The 18900-nt window shown below is 42.7% G+C and overlaps 1 protein-coding gene across 7 annotated transcripts in view; it reads right to left on the minus strand.

Moving 5' to 3' along the window:
• ArgRS-m (arginyl-tRNA synthetase, mitochondrial) overlaps window positions 1-18900 on the minus strand; it is a 644356-nt gene that overhangs the window by 134132 nt on the left and 491324 nt on the right. For 2 of the 7 annotated variants that reach the window (XR_011047406.1, XM_068393753.1), the window contains exon 1: window positions 12763-12901. The exons of 1 other annotated variant lie outside the window; for it this stretch is intronic. The gene's annotated coding sequence lies outside the window, so the exon portion shown is untranslated. 4 more of the 7 variants (XM_068393755.1, XM_068393754.1, XM_068393757.1 and 1 more) reach the window with 4 other exon arrangements.

Consider the following 18900-nt stretch of genomic DNA (forward strand, 5'->3'; position numbering starts at 1 on the left):
AAAGGTCGCATATAAACAAACATAAAAATTAATTTTATAAGTTTATAATAAAAGGAAAGTTAATCGAAGAGGCCTTAAAGGCGGAGAGATATAAAATAAATAGATCTATAACTTGTTAAGCAAAATTACCAAAAACCTAAACACACTTCCGTCTAAGGGAAGCGTCGGCCATTAAAAAGTGAAAGAGAGTCCATACTCTCTTCGAGTCCATACTCTTTTCGTCACCAAAATTAAATCTAACCAAAACGAGTTCAAGTTTTGAAATGAAGATAAAACCCCTGCATAGCGAAAGCTCAAAACTGGAATAGTGTACTTCACCAAAACGTTGTGAAAACAAAACCAGTTAGGGACGGCGTATTCAGTAGGTCTTGCCTGTGGCACGACAGAGGGAAAATTGGTTCGTTGTTGACATCGAGTACTTGAGTACCTACTTGACAGATGGCGCTGTTGATATGCACCCCCACCTGTATAGCGATCGCTGGCGTATTCCTCCCGCAGACTTTTCTGTCGGGCAGCAGGGATGCAGCTATATGATCATCGGGTAAGTTTGATATTGAAAAATGTTATTTTTATTAATAAAATAAATTTTTGAATATACTTACCCGGTGATTATATAAGCTGCAGCTCTGCTGCCCGACAGAAAAACTCTACGTTCAAAATACGCCAGCGATCGCTATGCAGGTAGGGGGTGTACATCAACAGCGCCATCTGTCGAGCAGGTACTCAGTACTCAATGTAAACACAGAACTCAATTTTCTCCTCGGTCCACTGGGTCTCTATTGGGGAGGAAGGGAGGGTCCTTTAATATATAATCACCGGGTAAGTATATTCAAAAATTTATTTTATTAATAAAAATAATATTTTTCAATATTAAACTTAGCCGGTGATTATATAAGCTGATTCACACCCAGGGGGGTGGGTAGAGACCAGCATTAATTGTTTACATTATTATGAGCTAAGGATTTTGTATTTCATTTTAGCAGTTATTCAAAATAACAAACATAAAATAAATAAGTACCTGGTAAGGAAGTCGACTTGAACAATTACTCTGCCTTTTTTAAGTACGTCTTCCTTACTGAGCCTCGCGATCCTCTTAGGATGCTGAGCGACTCCTAGGAGCTGAAGTATCAAGGGTTGCAACCCATACTAAAGGACCTCATCAAAACCTCTAATCTAGGCGCTTCTCAAGAAAAGAATTTGACCACCCGCCAAATCAACCAGGATGCGAAAGGCTTCTTAGCCTTCCGGACAACCCAAAAACAACAATAAAAAACATTTCAAGAGAAAGATTAAAAAAGGTTATGGAATTAGGGGAATGTAGTGGTTGAGCCCTCACCCACTACTGCACTCGCTGCTACGAATGGTCCCAGGGTGTAGCAGTTCTCGTAAAGAGACTGGACATCTTTAAGATAAAAAGACGCGAACACTGACTTGCTTCTCCAATAGGTTGCGTCCATTATACTCTGCAGAGATCTATTTTGTTTAAAGGCCACTGAAGTTGCGACAGCTCTAACTCTTCCTCATTCAGATGGGAATGAGCTTCTCGTATCAACAGTCTGATATAATAGGAAACTGCATTCTTTGACATAGGTAAAGAAGGTTTCTTAATAGCACACCATAAAGCTTCTGACTGTCCTCGTAAAGGTTTAGTTCGTCTTAAATAGAACTTAAGAGCTCTAACAGGGCATAAGACTCTTTCTAGTTCATTTCCAACCAAATTTGAAAGGCTTGGAATATCGAACGATTTCGGCCAAGGGCGAGAAGGTAGCTCGTTTTTGGCTAGAAAACCAAGCTGTAAAGAACATGTAGCCGTTTCAGATGAAAATCCGATGTTCCTGCTGAAGGCGTGTATCTCACTGACTCTTTTAGCTGTTGCTAAGCAAACGAGGAAAAGAGTCTTTAAAGTGAGATCTTTAAAGGAGGCTGATTGTAGTGGCTCGAACCTTTCTGACATAAGGAATCTTAGTACCACGTCTAAATTCCAACCCGGTGTAGCCAAACGACGCTCCTTCGAGGTCTCAAAAGACTTAAGGAGGTCCTGTAGATCTTTGTTGTTAGAAAGATCTAAGCCTCTGTGACGGAAGACTGCTGCCAACATGCTTCTGTAACCTTTGATCGTGGGAGCTGAAAGAGATCTTTCCTTCCTCAGGTATAATAGGAAGTCAGCTATTTGGGTTACAGAGGTACTGGTTGAGGATACTGATACCGACTTGCACCAGTTTCGGAAGACTTCCCACTTCGACTGGTAGACTCTAAGAGTGGATGTCCTCCTTGCTCTAGCAATCACCCTGGCTGCCTCCTTCGAAAAGCCTCTAGCTCTCGAGAGTCTTTCGATAGTCTGAAGGCAGTCAGACGAAGAGCGTGGAGGCCTGGGTGTACCTTCTTTACGTGTGGCTGACGTAGAAGGTCCACTCTTAGAGGAAGAGTTCTGGGAACGTCCACCAGCCATTGAAGTACCTCAGTGAACCATTCTCTCGCGGGCCAGAGGGGAGCAACTAACGTCAACCTTGTCCCTTCGTGAGAGGCGAACTTCTGCAGTACCTTGTTGACAATCTTGAACGGGGGGAATGCATAAAGGTCTAGATGGGACCAATCCAGTAGAAAGGCATCTATATGAACTGCTGCTGGGTCCGGGATTGGCGAGCAATAAATTGGGAGCCTCTTGGTCATCGAGGTTGCAAAGAGATCTATGGTAGGTTGGCCCCATGTGGCCCATAGTCTCTTGCACACATCCTTGTGTAGGGTCCATTCTGTTGGAATGATTTGACCCTTCCGACTGAGGCAATCCGCCATGACATTCATGTTGCCTTGAATGAACCTCGTTACTAGAGAAAGGTTTAGATCTCTTGACCAGGTGAGGAGGTCCCTTGCGATCTCGTACAACGTCATAGAATGGGTCCCTCCTTGCTTGGAGATGTACGCCAAGGCCGTGGTGTTGTCTGAGTTCACCTCCACCACCTTGCCTAGAAGGAGGGACTTGAAGCTTTTCAAGGCCAGATGAACTGCCAGTAGCTCCTTGCAGTTGATATGTAACGTTCTTTGATTCGAGTTCCAAGTTCCCGAGCATTCCTGACCGTCTAATGTCGCACCCCAGCCCGTGTCCGATGCGTCCGAGAAGAGAACGTGGTTGGGGGTCTGAATAGCCTGGGGCAGACCCTCTCTGAGGTTGATGTTGTCCTTCCACCAAGTCAGTGATGACTTCATCTTCTCGGAAATGGGGATCGAGACCGCTTCTAGCGTCTTGTCCTTTTTCCAGTGAACAGCTAGGTGAAATTGAAGGGGACGGAGGTGCAGTCTCCCTAACGAAATGAACTGTTCCAGGGATGAAAGCGTCCCTATCAGACTCATCCACTGTCTGACTGAACATCGGTCCTTCTTTAGCATGTTTTGGATGCATCCTTGGGCTTGACTTGTTCTGGGGGCCGACGGAAAAGCCCGAAAAGCTTGACTGTGAATCTCCATCCCTAAGTACACTATAGTTTGGGATGGGACCAGTTGGGACTTTTCCATATTGACCAGGAGACCCAATTCCTTGGTCAGATCTAGAGTCCACTTTAGATTCTCCAGACAGCGACGACTGGAAGAAGCTCTTAGAAGCCAGTCGTCCAAATAGAGGGAGGCTCTGATATCCGCTAAATGCAGGAATTTGGCAATATTCCTCATCAGTTTCGTAAAGACAAGAGGAGCCGTGCTTAGGCCAAAGCACAGGGCTTGAAATTGGTAGACAACCTTTTCGTAAACGAACCTCAGAAAAGGTTGGGATTCTGGGTGGATGGGGACGTGAAAGTAAGCGTCCCTTAGGTCTAAAGAGACCATCCAGTCTTCCTTCCTGACCGCTGCTAGAACAGACTTTGTGGTCTCCATGGCGAACGTCTGCTTTGTGACAAAGACATTCAGCGCACTGACGTCTAGCACCGGTCTCCACCCTCCTGTCTTCTTTACCACTAAGAAGAGACGGTTGTAGAAGCCCGGGGATTGATGGTCCCGGACTTTGACTACCGCTCCCTTTTCTAGTAAGAGAGACACCTCTTGCTTCAAAGCTAGTCTCTTGTCCTCCTCTCTGTACCTGGGAGAGAGATCGATGGGAGACGTTGCTAGAGGGGGTTTGCGTACAAACGGGATCTTGTACCCTTCTCTGAGCAACTTCACAGATTGTGCATCTGCGCCCCTTTTCTCCCAGGTCTGCCAGAAGTTCTTGAGTCTGGCTCCCACTGCTGTCTGAAGAAGGTGGCAGTCAGACTCTGCCCTTAAAGGACTTGGTACCTTTCTTCTTCCCACGTCTCCCTTCGGCACGAGCACCTCCTCTGCTGGAGGCTCTGCCACGAAAGGGCGGAATGAATCTGGACGCTGGAGTGTCCATCCTGGGTCTAGACAAGGTAGGCAAAGGGGTGGCTTTGCGGGCAGAGGACGCAACCAGGTCATGAGTGTCTTTTTGAATCAAGGAGGCAGCAATCTCCTTTATCAACTCCTCTGGGAAAAGGCACTTTGAGAGAGGAGCAAACATAAGTTCCGATCTCTGACACGGTGTTACTCCAGCTGACAAGAAAGAGCAAAGGTTTTCCCGTTTCTTGAGGACCCCGGAAACGAACGAAGCCGCAAGCTCACTGGAACCGTCACGTATGGCCTTGTCCATGCAAGACATAATGAGCATGGAAGTTTCATTGTCAGAAGGGGAGATCTTCCTGCTCAACGCTCCCAAACACCAATCCAAAAAGTTAAAAACCTCGAAGGCTCTGAACACTCCTTTCAACAGATGGTCTAAGTCTGAAGGAGACCAACAAATCTTAGAGCGTCTCATGGCTAGCCTGCGGGAAGAGTCTACTAGACTTGAGAAGTCGCCCTGGGCAGAGGCAGGAACTCCCAAGCCGAGAACTTCTCCCGTGGCATACCAGACGCTCGATCTGGAAGAGAGTCTCGCAGGGGGAAACGTGAATGCTGTCTTCCCAAGGTTCTTTTTGGACTGCATCCATTCTCCCAACACTCGTAAAGCTCTCTTAGACGAGCGGGCGAGGACGAGCTTCGTAAAGGCAGGCGCGGATGACTGCGTGCCTAAAGCGAACTCAGATGGAGGAGAGCGTGGGGCCGCAGAAACAAACTGATCAGGATACATCTCCTTGAACAGTGCAAGAACTTTCCTAAAGTCCAAGGAGGGTTGCGTGGTCTTGGGTTCGTCGATGTCCGTATGCGGGTCGTCAATGTGTGCAGCGTCGTCATCATCAGAGAGTCCATCATCTGAAAACTGAGGAGGAAACGGCAAAGGAGTAGGAATCGGCTGGTCAGCTGAGTCCGGCAGCACGGGTGCATGCGTGACTGAACCGGACGCAACGTCATGGAACTGTTGCCCAGTCTGTGAACTGGCAACAACCATAGCAGCGCGGGGGCGCAAAGCGTCTACTCCAGACTGTCTAGTCTGCTGTGGGCGAGTAGTGGTAACCACACTGGGTTGCGGAGGTTGACGCACTGCGTCAAAACAAAACAACTTAGGTTGTTGTTGTAACTCGCGAACGTCAACGGAAGGTTCCGTGCGTCGCTGAACGTCAACATGCGGCTGGCAGGGTACACTGGAACGCATGGGTGGCGGGACTCTCACAGCTGGAGTGCGGGAGAAGGTAGCCTCAGCGTCCACTGGACGCACAACCGAGGGTGGTTGTAGGCTAGAGGTTGGTGCAGCGTCAACCTTCTCCGCACGAAAGTCCTGCATCAATGACGTTAACTGTGACTGCATGGTCTGCAGCAAAGACCACTTAGGGTCTACAGAAGCAGGTGCGGCAACAGACGGTGTTACTGCCTGATGCGGTACCGCTTTGCCTCTCTTAGGAGGTGTGCAGTCATCGGAAGACTGCAGCGAGTCCGAACTGACCCAGTGGCTACAACTGGGCCGTTGGACTTGCGCGGAAGTGACCGACTTGCGCTTAAGAGGCCGCGAGACCTTGGTCCATGGTTTCTTTTGAGAAACCTCTTCCGCAGACGAGGAATAAATGGGCTCTCTCGTCTTCGTGTGGGTGGGGCGATCTTGGTTAGATACGCCCGAAACCACGGAGGGAACGTCTGTTCGCTGATTAAAGCCTCTCGAACCCTTTGGTCGTACGACATTGCTTCTCCCCTGGGCTTGGGAGCTTGCAAGAGGTCCCGGACTGGGAGGACGACAGGCACGAACAGACGAACCCTCAAGCGCAACACTATCTACAACACTTTCCACAACACTACCACTCACTTTGTCACTACCCACTGCACTCTTACACTTCAACTCCTTGACGTCTGCCATGAGTTGGTTACGGTCACTCGCCAATGACTCGACTCTCTCACCCAGAGCCTGGATGGCACGCATCATATCTGCCATCGAAGGTTGTTGAGTGCTAGAAGGGGGATCAGGAGCAACCACTACAGGGGAAGGAATAGGTTGTGGGGCATGAGGAGAGGAAAAATCAACGGAGCGAGATGAAATTCTCCTAACTCTATCTCTCTCTAGCCTACGTGTGTATTTCTGGAATTCGATGAAATCGAATTCCGAAAGCCCAACGCATTCCTCACATCGATCTTCCAATTGACAGGTCTTATCCCGACAATTGGAACAAACGGTGTGAGGATCGATAGAGGCCTTCGGAAGACGCCTTGAACAGTCCCTAGCATTACATTTCCTGAATTTAGGGACTTGAGAAGGGTCAGCCATCTTGAATTAGTCAAAGGGGAATTCAAAATCTATCCAAAGTTGTCAACAAATAATCCAAAATCAATAAAAGAATGCAAGGATGTATTGAAGATAACGTCTGCAAAGCGAAAGCTCAAAACTAGAAATGTGTACTTCACCAAAATATGTGAAAACCAATCCAGTAAGCAACAGCGAATTTAGTAGGTCTTGCCGGTGGCACGACAGAGAGAAAATTGAGTTCTGTGTTTACATTGAGTACTGAGTACCTGCTCGACAGATGGCGCTGTTGATGTACACCCCCTACCTGCATAGCGATCGCTGGCGTATTTTGAACGTAGAGTTTTTCTGTCGGGCAGCAGAGCTGCAGCTTATATAATCACCGGCTAAGTTTAATATTGAAAAATTACAGTACAATAGTTAACCCCTTGGGTGAAGAACTTCAGTTCTAGCTGGGTCCCCTTGCCCAATATAAAATCAAGGGGTGGTGCACAGCACCCAGTCCCTTGACTGTTTACCTGTTGCCCAGATTTCTGGGTATTCCACCGTTTTATCTTTTTGTGTAGTGAACGTTGGTATATGGTCGGCATTCGGACACTAGGTAGGCTGCGTGCTACATCTGGCCACAGTTTGCAAACCACTATACAGTACTGTGGAAAGATGGAAGCACAGCACCTTGAACTGGTATTTCCTGTTGTCTAGGCTGAATCTTAAGTACTTCCTTGAAGACGGATGGATTGGGATCTGAAAGTACGCGTCCTTTACGTCCTCTGTGCACATGAAGTCCTGTGGTCTTACTGCTTGTCTGACTGTATCTGCTGTCTCCATGCTGAATGGAATTTGCTTTACAAACTTGTTCAGAGCTGAGAGGTCGATGACGGGTTTCCAGCCTCCTGATGCTTTTTTCACGAGAGAGTTGACTGAAGAAGCCTGGGGACTCATCGAGGACCTCTTGGAGAGTGTCCTTCTTCAACAAGCTTTGAACTTCTGCCCAGAGGGCTAGCCCCTTTGCTGATCCCATCACAAAGGAGTCCACTGGATTCCTGATCAGGGGAGGGAAAGATGTTATGAACGGGATGCTATACCCTGAACGAATCACAGAGATTGTCCAGGGCTCGGCCCTGAGTTGCTTCCACCTGTCTCAGCAACTTTGTAGGCATCCCTCCACAAGTGATAAGTGGAGGGAATTCCTTTCCTAGCATTTATGGCCACGGCCGCTCCCTCTAAGAAATTTTCCTCCCCTGGAGGACTTAGTGCTTTTCCAGTCTTTGGTCGGAAAAGGCTTTTCAGATACCTTTGTCTTCGCTGCTGTCTTGTTGGATGGGACTGCTGAGGAGCTGGTGGTTTATAGGGCTTGGATGCCAAAGCCCTATGGAGGAGGGAGTCATTGTGGGACTCTTTCCATCTCCCAGCAGCATGTTTCATGTCCTTTTGCTCAAAACAGAGAGGATCCGTCTAAACAGGAGTTCCAGAGCCTAGCGATCTCGGCATTTGGGACCTGCTGATGGAATCTCTCAGACACCACATCTCGATGTTTCAGAATGGTGTTCGACCATAAGTTCGAGACTTAAGGGGCGAGACACTATGGTGCGAGTGGCTGAGAGAAGGAAAGTTTTCATCGATTTCCTGGTGCGTTCCTTGGATAAATATTCGGTTCGAACCAGGATTCCCAGGGTCCCCAACCACAGATCAAGCCACAAAGTAGCCGGCATGGCATACTTCGTAACCTTCTCCTGGTTAAGGATCTTTGATGCCGAGAACGAGACCTAACGGCTGGAGACCCTCTCTAGAGAGAATCCCTTGGTGAGCTCTTCCAGAGAGCGATGGAGAGGAAGAGCTGGACGAGGCTTGTCCAAGATCTCAAAATATCTCACCTGCTGGATGCGAGGATGTGGGAGATGCTTAGCGGTAGAGCTGGAACGCTGGGAGTACGAGAGATCGGAGAGCTCTTAGGTGATCTTAGCTCGTGCACCCTCTAGCTAAGACTGTGTCTTTGCCCTCTCGTGGGGGTATTTCTGGGTCTGTAAACCCGTTGAGTACTCTAGTATGAGAACTTGCCAGATTGCATGTTCTGCTCCCCCCTCTGAAGTGGGACTAGCGGCCAAGTCTCCTTCTTCCGCCCCAGAGAGCTCCTCTAGGGGCGGGTCGCGAGAATCCCTAGACTAGTGATTCCTGTAGGCCTGGAGGTCTTTGAAGAGGACTTTGGGAGAGTCTTTTAGTCCTTAGATTCCTTCTGAGGAAGAAGGTAGGATTCAAATTCAAGAATTGAAGGCCTGATGGAATTGTCCCTCCTAACTCCCGTTAGTGGTGGAGAATTCTCCATGCGAGGACAAACTTCCTCTGAAGGTGAAAGGGAGGAAGTTCGAGCCTCGCGCGACTCCCTCGGCAGAGGTGAGGTAGGAGAGTGTCCGACGGGAGACAGGAAGAACAGGCCTTGAAGGCCCAACAAGAGTTAATTCTACCATAGGGGATGTGATCGCGTCTGAGACTCCTCTTTTCCTCTTCAGGGGAGAAGAAGCCAAGGTTCCTCGCGGTAGGTCTGCGGGTACCGTTGAATGGGAAGTCAGTGACGAGCGGGATGACATGGCAGGCCCGAAGGCTTGCACTACTGCTCTGACCATGGCACTGAACCAAGGATGCTTGCTGATTGATGCTCTATCAGAGAGACACCTTGAAAGGAAAGGGACCAATGTTTGCAGTGGTGGGTCCGCCTTTGAAGATCAAATCTTCGAGATCCTGAACCATTCTGTGGAGCCTCCTTTCCCTTTCCCCGGTGGTCGCGCTGTAATGCGTTAGCGGGGAGGGGAATGAGGCGATGGTGACCTGTCACAATCTCCATTGTGAAGTTCCTTATGGTGATTTGAAGCCTGGAGAACCTGCTCTGAGGATTGGCGCAAGCGTGCAAGAGAGCGCTGGCGCGCTGGTGAGCACTGGCGAGTCGGAGAGCGCTGGTGCACAGGTAAATGTGAGTGCACAGGTGAATGCGGGCGTGCAGGTGAGCGCTGGCAAGAAGGAGAGCACTGGCAAGCTGGAGAGCACTGGCAAGCCGGAGAGTGATGAAGCACAGGAGAGAGCTGGTGCGCAAGAGAGTGCTTGTGCACAGGAGAGCGCTGACGCGTGAGAGCGCTGGCGAGTTGGAGAGCGCTGACATGCAGGAGAACGTCCCTGTGCTGGCAAGTTGGCAAACGCTGGTCTTTAGAACGGCAAGAATGCGCTAGAGAGCACCAGCGAGCAGGAGATTGCTGGGGCATTGGAAGGCGCTGATGAACAAGTGAGTGCTGATGTACCGAAAGGCCGCTGAAGAACGCTGACAAGCGATAACGCTCTTGGAAACTGGAGGGCGCTGACTTGATGCTGGTGAGCACTGGTGCACTAAAGGGCGCTGGCACACTGAAGAGCGTTGGCGCGCAGTTAAACGCTTAGGAGGTGCAGCTCGAACAGGCAGATGATGAAGGAGACAGGAACGGTGAAGGCAGGTCAGCAGGTCGGCATGAAGGATGAACTGGAACAGAAATGTGCCCTTTGGAAGGACGAACATCCTCCGACGGCGATCGCGAACGATCCACAGAAGAGTCCAGGATAGAAGTTCAAGGACTAGCGGCAGTATTATCAGGAGAAGGTCCAGGAACAGACGAAGGTTGGAAGACGACTGAAGAGGAAGCTCCTCTGCAGGATACGGCTGCGAAGACGAGGCTGAAGAGCCGAAGAGGCGCTTTTTCACCGATGGTGAAGGGCCACCTCTAGGGCGAAGCAAAGGGCGAGCTCTGCCTTGAAGATCCCCTCTAGGAGCTGGAGGATCAGCAAGCTGACCTTTAGAAGCAGAAGTCCTCCGGAGAGGAGTCTCTATGAGTGAACTCCCCAGAGTAGGAGAAACACTCGCAAGGGAGACAGAAGAAAGATGAACTGGAATGGGGGAAACAAAGTCAGCAGCAACAGCTGGAGAGTCTGAAGGTGCAGGGGCGTCGGCAGTGGCCACAGAAGACCCCTCAGACACTACAACATCGACGCACAACAGAGGATGTGACTCTGAAGTCGAAGATGGCTGTGCACTAGCACCACAAATGATGAAGCGCAGCAAGGAGTCATTGGAGAGCAGACCCATAAGCCCCAAGGACGACCACACTTGTAAAAAAAAAAAAAAAAAAAAAGAGTCAAGGCCTTACCCGGGGGAGAGGTGGGGCCTCTTTGCTAGGGGAAGCCTCGTCATCTCTCGAGGACCGGGGTTAGCCATAAATCAAAGGGTCTACGCTACTACTCGATGGTCTCCCGGAAGAGACCGAACGAGCAGGAGCTTCGGAGTAAGGTCGGGAAGTGGAAGAAGAGGTCTTGGGTTTTTCCCCTTTCGAAGAAACCTTCAAAGGAGAAATATCTCGCTTTGCCTTCTTCTTCCGTCGCCTAAACCTTTTCCACTGGGAGGCAGACCACTCCCGACACTCACTACACCTGATATTACTATCACACCGTTGCCCTCTGCAGGCAGGACAAAGGGTGAAGCGATCGGTGTCCACGGCTGACATGAATGTTCTACAGGGTCGACCTTCAAGTCCTGAACAAGTATGCATGGTTGCAGAAGTCAACACACACGCACTACTAAAAGAGAAAGCACAAACAAAAGCAATTAATGGCAGTCCAAAACTAGGCGAAGGATGAAGAACAGCAACGACCGTACACCATCTGAGCCAAAAGCAAAGTGAGCTAAGTCACCGGTGTGTGAGTGGGAGCGGTAGCAAGCTAATTCCCTAACCCACCCCCTAACTAGCGGAATGGTTAATTAACCTTCACTAAAATTTTAATGGCTCGTCCTTTCAGCTCCGCTATAAGTAATAACCACAAATAAATAGCTAAATGTTTGTATTCCAGTTACGGAACAAGTAGGTTTTTACTAAGGTCAGTTTATGGATAAAGCACAACCTTACATCTTATAAGACTCCAGCTGTTTTATGTCAGGTAAGGGGATGGGTTTCCAGGGATGGCAAACATTTCCACAATAGACCGCGTATGGTTTACTTAAATATGGTACATTACTCTATGGCTTTCCCAACAAAAAATGAATGCTTTCCTACCATGGTTTCCAAGGACCATTAAATAAGTCTTTTTATAGTTTATTTATGAAATCTCTGTTCTGATGATGTTACTGATTTTAAAATATTTCATTTTAATTGTTCACTATTACTAAGATTGTTTATTTATTTCCTCATTTCCTTTCCTCACAGGGCTATTTTCCCCTGTTGGAGCCCTTGGGCTTATAACATCTTGCTTTTCCATCTAAGGTTGTAGCTTAGCTAGTAGTTGAATAATAATAATAAAAATAATAATATTCAAGGGCTGTAACGAAATATAAGGAGCCTTTGTATTTCAGTGGCCAGTTCCTCCTGTGTGGATTAAAAATTGACATCAACTAACCTAAATTTTCCCCCCTAAACTAACCTACAAGCTGTGTCCTTACCTAATGGGGCTATGGGGGGGGGGGATACCACCCTCACCCCTGCAACCCCCTTCCACTGCCGTATTCTAAGTTAGCCGTAATCATACATACAGGTGGCCGCTATCATACATACACCCCAAATATAAAAAATAGTCGTTTGTGCAAACAATAATATTCAAATATTCATATATCATAGCCTAATTTGACAAAAAAATAAATGATTTCTGTATTTGACATGTTATAGGGTAACAGTGCTTGATTACTATACTCCTACATGTATTATACCTAAATATTTGACAGGTTTATTTCAACTTCCTTTAATCTAATAGATATCTTTCCCAGAACATACGCTTCATCAAAACTCTTTAAAATAATATCATTATTACTATCCAAGCTCCTACCCTAGTTGGAAAAGCAAGATGCTATAAGACCAAGGGCTCCAATAGGAAAAAATAGCCCAGTAAGGAAAGGAAATAAGGAAACAAATAAATGAGAATGAATTAAATATTTCTAAAAACAGTAACGTCCAAATAGATATGTCATACATAAACTTTAAAAAGACTCCCTGAAGATCTATTTCTATCAATTCATCGAAAATTATACCCTGGACATTCATCGTTTCTTCCATAGTCTTAATCTATGCAGTGTCATAGGCCTAGTCTACTGCCTGCCTAATCTAATAATAGCCTACCTACGTTAACGTCATTCATTGGGCTAATTTCACCAGAGGTTAATTACGCTGTAGCTACAATTCCTTTGAATTACTCATTAACAGTTGGTCGACAAAGAGGCTTTCAATCACTTCATTAAACAAACAAAACAAATGAAATCGAGTAAACTAAAAATGGTTATTATTTACCGGATCAGATCGATTCAGGTTGAGGCTTGGCCTTTGCAACGGCGCCTCTGTGTCTTTTAGTTTTGTGTGTTCCTTATTTTCACTAGTTTTTCTCTTTTCATCCACATTTGTTGTAGTACACTTTTCTTATTTTCAATATTTTCTATACAAAAAAAGGAATTTTCCAACTGTTTGTGCACTATCTTCGTATGGTTGTTGGAGCTCAATTGCTTTTATTCTTATATCACTAAACGGTGGACAATATAACATAAAGTGGTTAGCATTTTCTCCTACATCACAGGATACACAGTTTATATTTCCAACAAGTCAACAACAACAGAAGGTGAATGGTGATATGATGCTGAGCTGATCAGCTGATTAGAAAAATCGTTCTCTCTCTCTCTCTCTCTCTCTCTCTCTCTCTCTCTCTCTCTCTCTCTCTCTCTCTCTCTCTCTCTCTCTCTCTCTCTCTATATATATATATATATATATATATATATATATATATATATATATATATATATATATATATATTATATATATATATATATATATATATATATATATATATATATATATATATATATATATATATATATATAGTGTGTATAAATCAGGCTTTTTCATAATAATAATAATAATAATAATAATAAAATTATCATTATTATTATTACTTTTACTATTATTATTATTACTATTATCATTATTATTATTATTAGTAGTAGTAGTAGTAGTAGTAGTAGTAGTAGTATTAGTAGTAGTAGTAGTAGTAGTAAAAGAGTCCAGGAGAAAATTATTTCAATTTGTGAAGTGAAAACGAAAAATTGAATCCAAGAATTAAAACAAAGAGAATAAATTGAAGTGTATATATATATATATATATATATATATATATATATATATATATATATATATATATATATATATATATATATATATATATGCATTCTTGATATAAATTATTGATGTTAGTTCAAACTGAACACAATTAGTAAAAGTTGTGATTTAGTTTCATTGCGCTATATTATCTTATAAACACATTTTTATTTTTGGTTATGGAAATTGACGAAAACACATTTATAATAATCAATCTTTAGGACTTTCACTGAATCCAACGGCAAAATATATTAGGAAACAACGTAGCGAACGCCTTTCAAACAGCTGATTGTAGCTCTTCTGCATCTTTCTGAACGTAGCTTAAGGCTTCAACATGGAAGATTTTTAGGTTACCAGAATTTAGTCAGGAAAGGAGAAATAATTCTAGATTGAATGAATGATCATAGGTTAGTCCTGTTGAATGGAGATTTAAGATGTAAAGGGGTTTATACTTGAGAAAGATGACAAAAAAAAGTGTGATAGACTACGTGCTAGTAAACGAACAAATGTATAAAAACTTTAGGGAAATGAATATAGCCAATGTAGAATCGAACTTTGTTAACTCGGATCATAATCTGAACACTATAGATCTGGAATTCAAGAGTGATCAGAATAAAATTTTTAATAAAGGAAGATGGGTGGAATTAAAAATACTTCAGGACAGATGAAAATAGTTTAAGGGAATATACTACGAGAGTAGAGGAAATTGCAAGAGATAGACAAATAGACAAAATAGAAGGAATGGAGCTGATAATAAAAGAGGCCGCAGAAGAAAAATTGATAAATCTATATAAAAGGAAAGTATTTAATGAAGAAAAGGTACATAAGCAACCCTGGATGAACGATGAAATAAGAAAAGGCATAAAGGAAAGGAAGGATTTTAACAGAAAAAAAATGATAAAGAAGGAAATTACTATGCTTGAAAAAAGGTAACAGAAAAAATAAAAATGGATAAAAAAAAAACTGGGAAAATATCAACAGAATAAGGAACAGACAGAAGCCCATGGCAAAGTTATACAACTTTATGGGGAACAAGAAACTAAGCTAAATAAGGAAGAAACAAAAGAGGAATTAGTTAAATACTGGGGAAGCCGAATATTGTAAGCATGAAAATAAAATTGACTTAGTTTGGAACAAAGAAAAACTGATAGAATATGAAAATGAAATAGCGCAACAGGAAGACATCACAAGAATAGAAGGACATAATATTCCGGACATACTTAGAGCACAATATGACCTTGTAATGGAAACAAAAGGTAATATAAAACCAATGAAAAATCCAAGAATAAAAGTAGGAAAAGTAAAGAATTGCCAAGGAAAACTAAAGGCAAAAAAGCAGTGGGACCCGATGGCCTAAAACCCGAGCTATATAGGGCACTAGGAAAAAAAAGGCAAAACATGTCTTGAAATTTTACAGAAATGTTACCAAAATGAGTTGGACGAAAAAGAAAAACCAATTATGTGGAAGAAGTCAAGAACAAAGATGGTTGAAAAGAAAAGGAGGCCAATGTCAAAAAACCTACGACCCATAGCTCTATTGAATATTTCATATAAAATACTCATGATGATGGTGAAAGAGGAAATAGAAAATCACCTAAGAATGAATGAGGAAGATAAGGAATGTCAAGCAGGATTTACAGGTGGAGGCAGGATATAGGACAATATCTTTATATTACAGTATTGTGTAGAAGAGAGCTATAGAAACAAGAAACCCCTAATAGTAACTGCCATTGACTTTAGTAAATCATTTAACTCTATAAAAGGGAAGTATTAATAGAAGTTTTAAAAGAATATAGAATTAACACCAAAATCATAATTCCAATTGCAAATATTTATCCAGGAGATACTACGGCCATTGACTCAGGTGAAGGTATAGAACCAGAAATGGAGGTTACGAGTGGAATAAAACAGGGTTGCACACAATCAACTTTACTTTTTAAACTAATTACGTATATTGTCATGAAGAAGATAGAAGAGGAAGGAAACGGTTTCAGAAATCATTTCATAGAGATACAGGGTCAGGCAAAATGATATGACATTCGAGAACGCCTTCGACAGTGTGTGGACGCTAATGGATCCCATTTGACTGATTTAATTTTTAAAACATAATGAAACTGAATAGCATTATATGTAGTTTACAAAAATAAAAAGACTTTTTTATTTCTTTACGTTATTTTCCTTTTATTAAACCTACAAATGTGTCGGATAATTTTGCTTGACCCTTTAGAATCATTATATTTTGCAGATGATGCCTTAGTAATTGCAGAGGATATGCATAATGCAAAGCGTAACATTCAAATATTAGTAGAAACTGGTAAAAATTGTGGGTTACAAATTAATGATAAAAAAAGAGTAATATTATGATTTACAACATGAAAGAAAAGCCAGATCACATAGAGGGAATTAAAGTAGTAGAAAGTTCAACATACATAGGAATAAAGCTAGAGAGTAATAGGAACATATTTAAAACTCAAAAAAGGGTAATGATAGAAAAAACACAAAAATTAGCTAAGTAAACATATTCAGTTATAGAGAAAAGTTGCAATAAAATAATAATAGGAAAAACGTTCTGGAAAAATATTGCTTTACCATCTATTTTGTATGGAACAAGCTTTATAAATCTAACAGAAACTGAAATGGAGAAACTACAAAGCTAATACTACTCTAAGAGGGGAGATAGGTGCATCTTCTCTGAAAGCAAGGGTGATGGATGGGAAGCTGCAGTAATTAAATCGTACCCTGAATGGGAAGAAGGAAATACTGAAAACAATTATCCTGGATATTCAAGAAAAAGAAGGAAGATGGTGGAAACAACCAGCAAAGTACTTAGATGAATTACTTATAAACATGAGACAAATAAGAAGAATGAAAAAGGCAGAAATAAAATCGGAAACCAGAAATTGGGATACTGAAAAGTGGAAAGAAGAAATAGAAAGTAAAGTGAGCTTAGAACTATATAGGTGGAAGAAAGAAATTAAAGAAGAGGATTTTTTTTTTACTACACATTTGCTTCAGTGATACTTATTAGAGAAAGAACTAATACGTTACAACTAAACATTGTAAACAGACACCATGGGGGGAATGTAAACTGTAATTTTTGTGAAAATGGTGAGGAAGATTTGATAAATTTTTTGTTGTTTTGCCAGGAATATAGAAAAGAAAGGAATGAAATAATTGAGCTACAATAAGCATAAGAGGAAGACCTAAAGAAAATAGTATGATTATTTTTATTTAGTAAAACAAATATAGAAAAGAAAAAGGAAGTATTAAACCTGATGTGGAGGAAAAGACATAACAGTATAAGAATATAAACTTTAGAGGTGCCGTTGCAAAGGCTATGCCTCACCCCTGAACCCGAATTTGCCGGATAAGGCATCCCTTGTAATGAAGACAAAATTAAATATGCTCAATTAAAAAGCAAATTTCAGGGGAAAATTTGAAGATAATTTGTGTGACCTATGCAAAGATGAAGAAGATACTACTAAACATTTATTTTTATGCCCAAAATTAGGACAATTAATGAAAGTAGACATAAGTAGCCTATAGGTACGGTGAAAAATCCTAGCAGGGATCTGGCTGCATTTATATATAGGACAATGCGTATGAAAGCAAAACTAAAGGGCAATGCACATTAAAGAAGAATTTAAGGGCGATGCACATGAAAGAAGAATTTAAAAAGTCCAAACTGACCACAATAGGTTGCCAATATTCATATTTTTTTTTGATCTTGGTAATTGCTTGAGGTCACTGACCACATGTTGGGACCTCACAGCATCCTACCGCACAAATTGTTGATCAGAATGTTTTGACTTATTTATTCTGTTTGAGGTTTAATCCACGTGTTAATTCCGTTTAACGTTTTCAAGTTTTGTTGTAAATTCACTTATTCATTTTATCACATGTAAACTTATAATTGAGTTACTGATATTTTTTTCCAATTTTTAATTTGTTGTGTTAAAATCATCGAGTTATTTCCATTCCTTTTTCTGTAATAAATCATTTGGAATAGATTACACATTTTGGTATCTTTAACCACATTATATGAATTTAGCTAATTTATACTATGGGACGCGTCAGAAGTACCCAAGGTGTTGAAAGTAACCTACTCTAAACAGGTAAGTTGGTATCAGCGAGTGTACGCTCTTTTACTTAGTGCTTTGAAGGTGAAGATCCCCATTTAACTTTACTTTATACTTTTATACTCCACTGTTCCCCCCCCCCCTTTTTTTTGTCTCTAGTTGCATTAACGTAAGATACCTGTACAGCATCTCACTGGGGTCACTGGGACGGAATCGAAACAGAGCCTTAGAGTGAGATGACTCTAGCCCTGACAAAGCTAGAGTAGGCCATAAATTATTTCAGAATTAACGTGTGGAGTTCTCCGGCCTCTGGACAGTAAAATTACCTCCTTTTGTATTTGAGTGAAAGGTTAGTGAACTATGGCAGTAAAGTATTAGCAGGGCGTTTGTGTCCCGAGAGTAAGTGCTCATTATCCTCCCCTGTTGAGCTTTGGGTAATTGCCGTAGGGAGACTTTCCTGGACTAAGTTCCCACTCAGCCATTCACATAAAAATTCTCCACAGCCAAAACTGATGATAACAGGGTGTTATCCTACCTAATTTCGAGGTAGAATGGGATAAAAGTAAAGATTTAGAATCTCATTATTAATTCATTTATGGTACTTACTTACTTATTTTACTTTGATGGCTGCTTTTCCGGTCCCATGCAGCAGGAGAACCTAGCTCTCTACCGGACCTTCATTGTCGTTTTACCTTGTTTGTTCAGAGTATTTAACGTTTCATATCTCGTATTGTTCATTTACTGTTAAATCGTCACTGTCAAAAGACTCATGAAATAAGAAAGTCTTGAAAGCCTTAATGTCTTCAATCATTCGAATGTTTCGTGGGAGCTTATTATATAATCTCGGGGCCGCATATTTAAAGCCTCTGGAGCCTACAGTAGACATATATCTAGGTTCCAATAGTTAGAAGATATCTGTAACTATTCTCGTGTCGACACGATTTGTTGGCTGCGCAATATGTATTCAATAATAAGAATAAGCTTAGAAGCTTTGCACCTATCTATAAAGTGATAGAGTGCCCGCAAACTTATTTGG

Source organism: Palaemon carinicauda, chromosome 19 (assembly GCF_036898095.1).
Source record: "Palaemon carinicauda isolate YSFRI2023 chromosome 19, ASM3689809v2, whole genome shotgun sequence".
Lineage (NCBI taxonomy): Eukaryota > Metazoa > Arthropoda > Malacostraca > Decapoda > Palaemonidae > Palaemon > Palaemon carinicauda.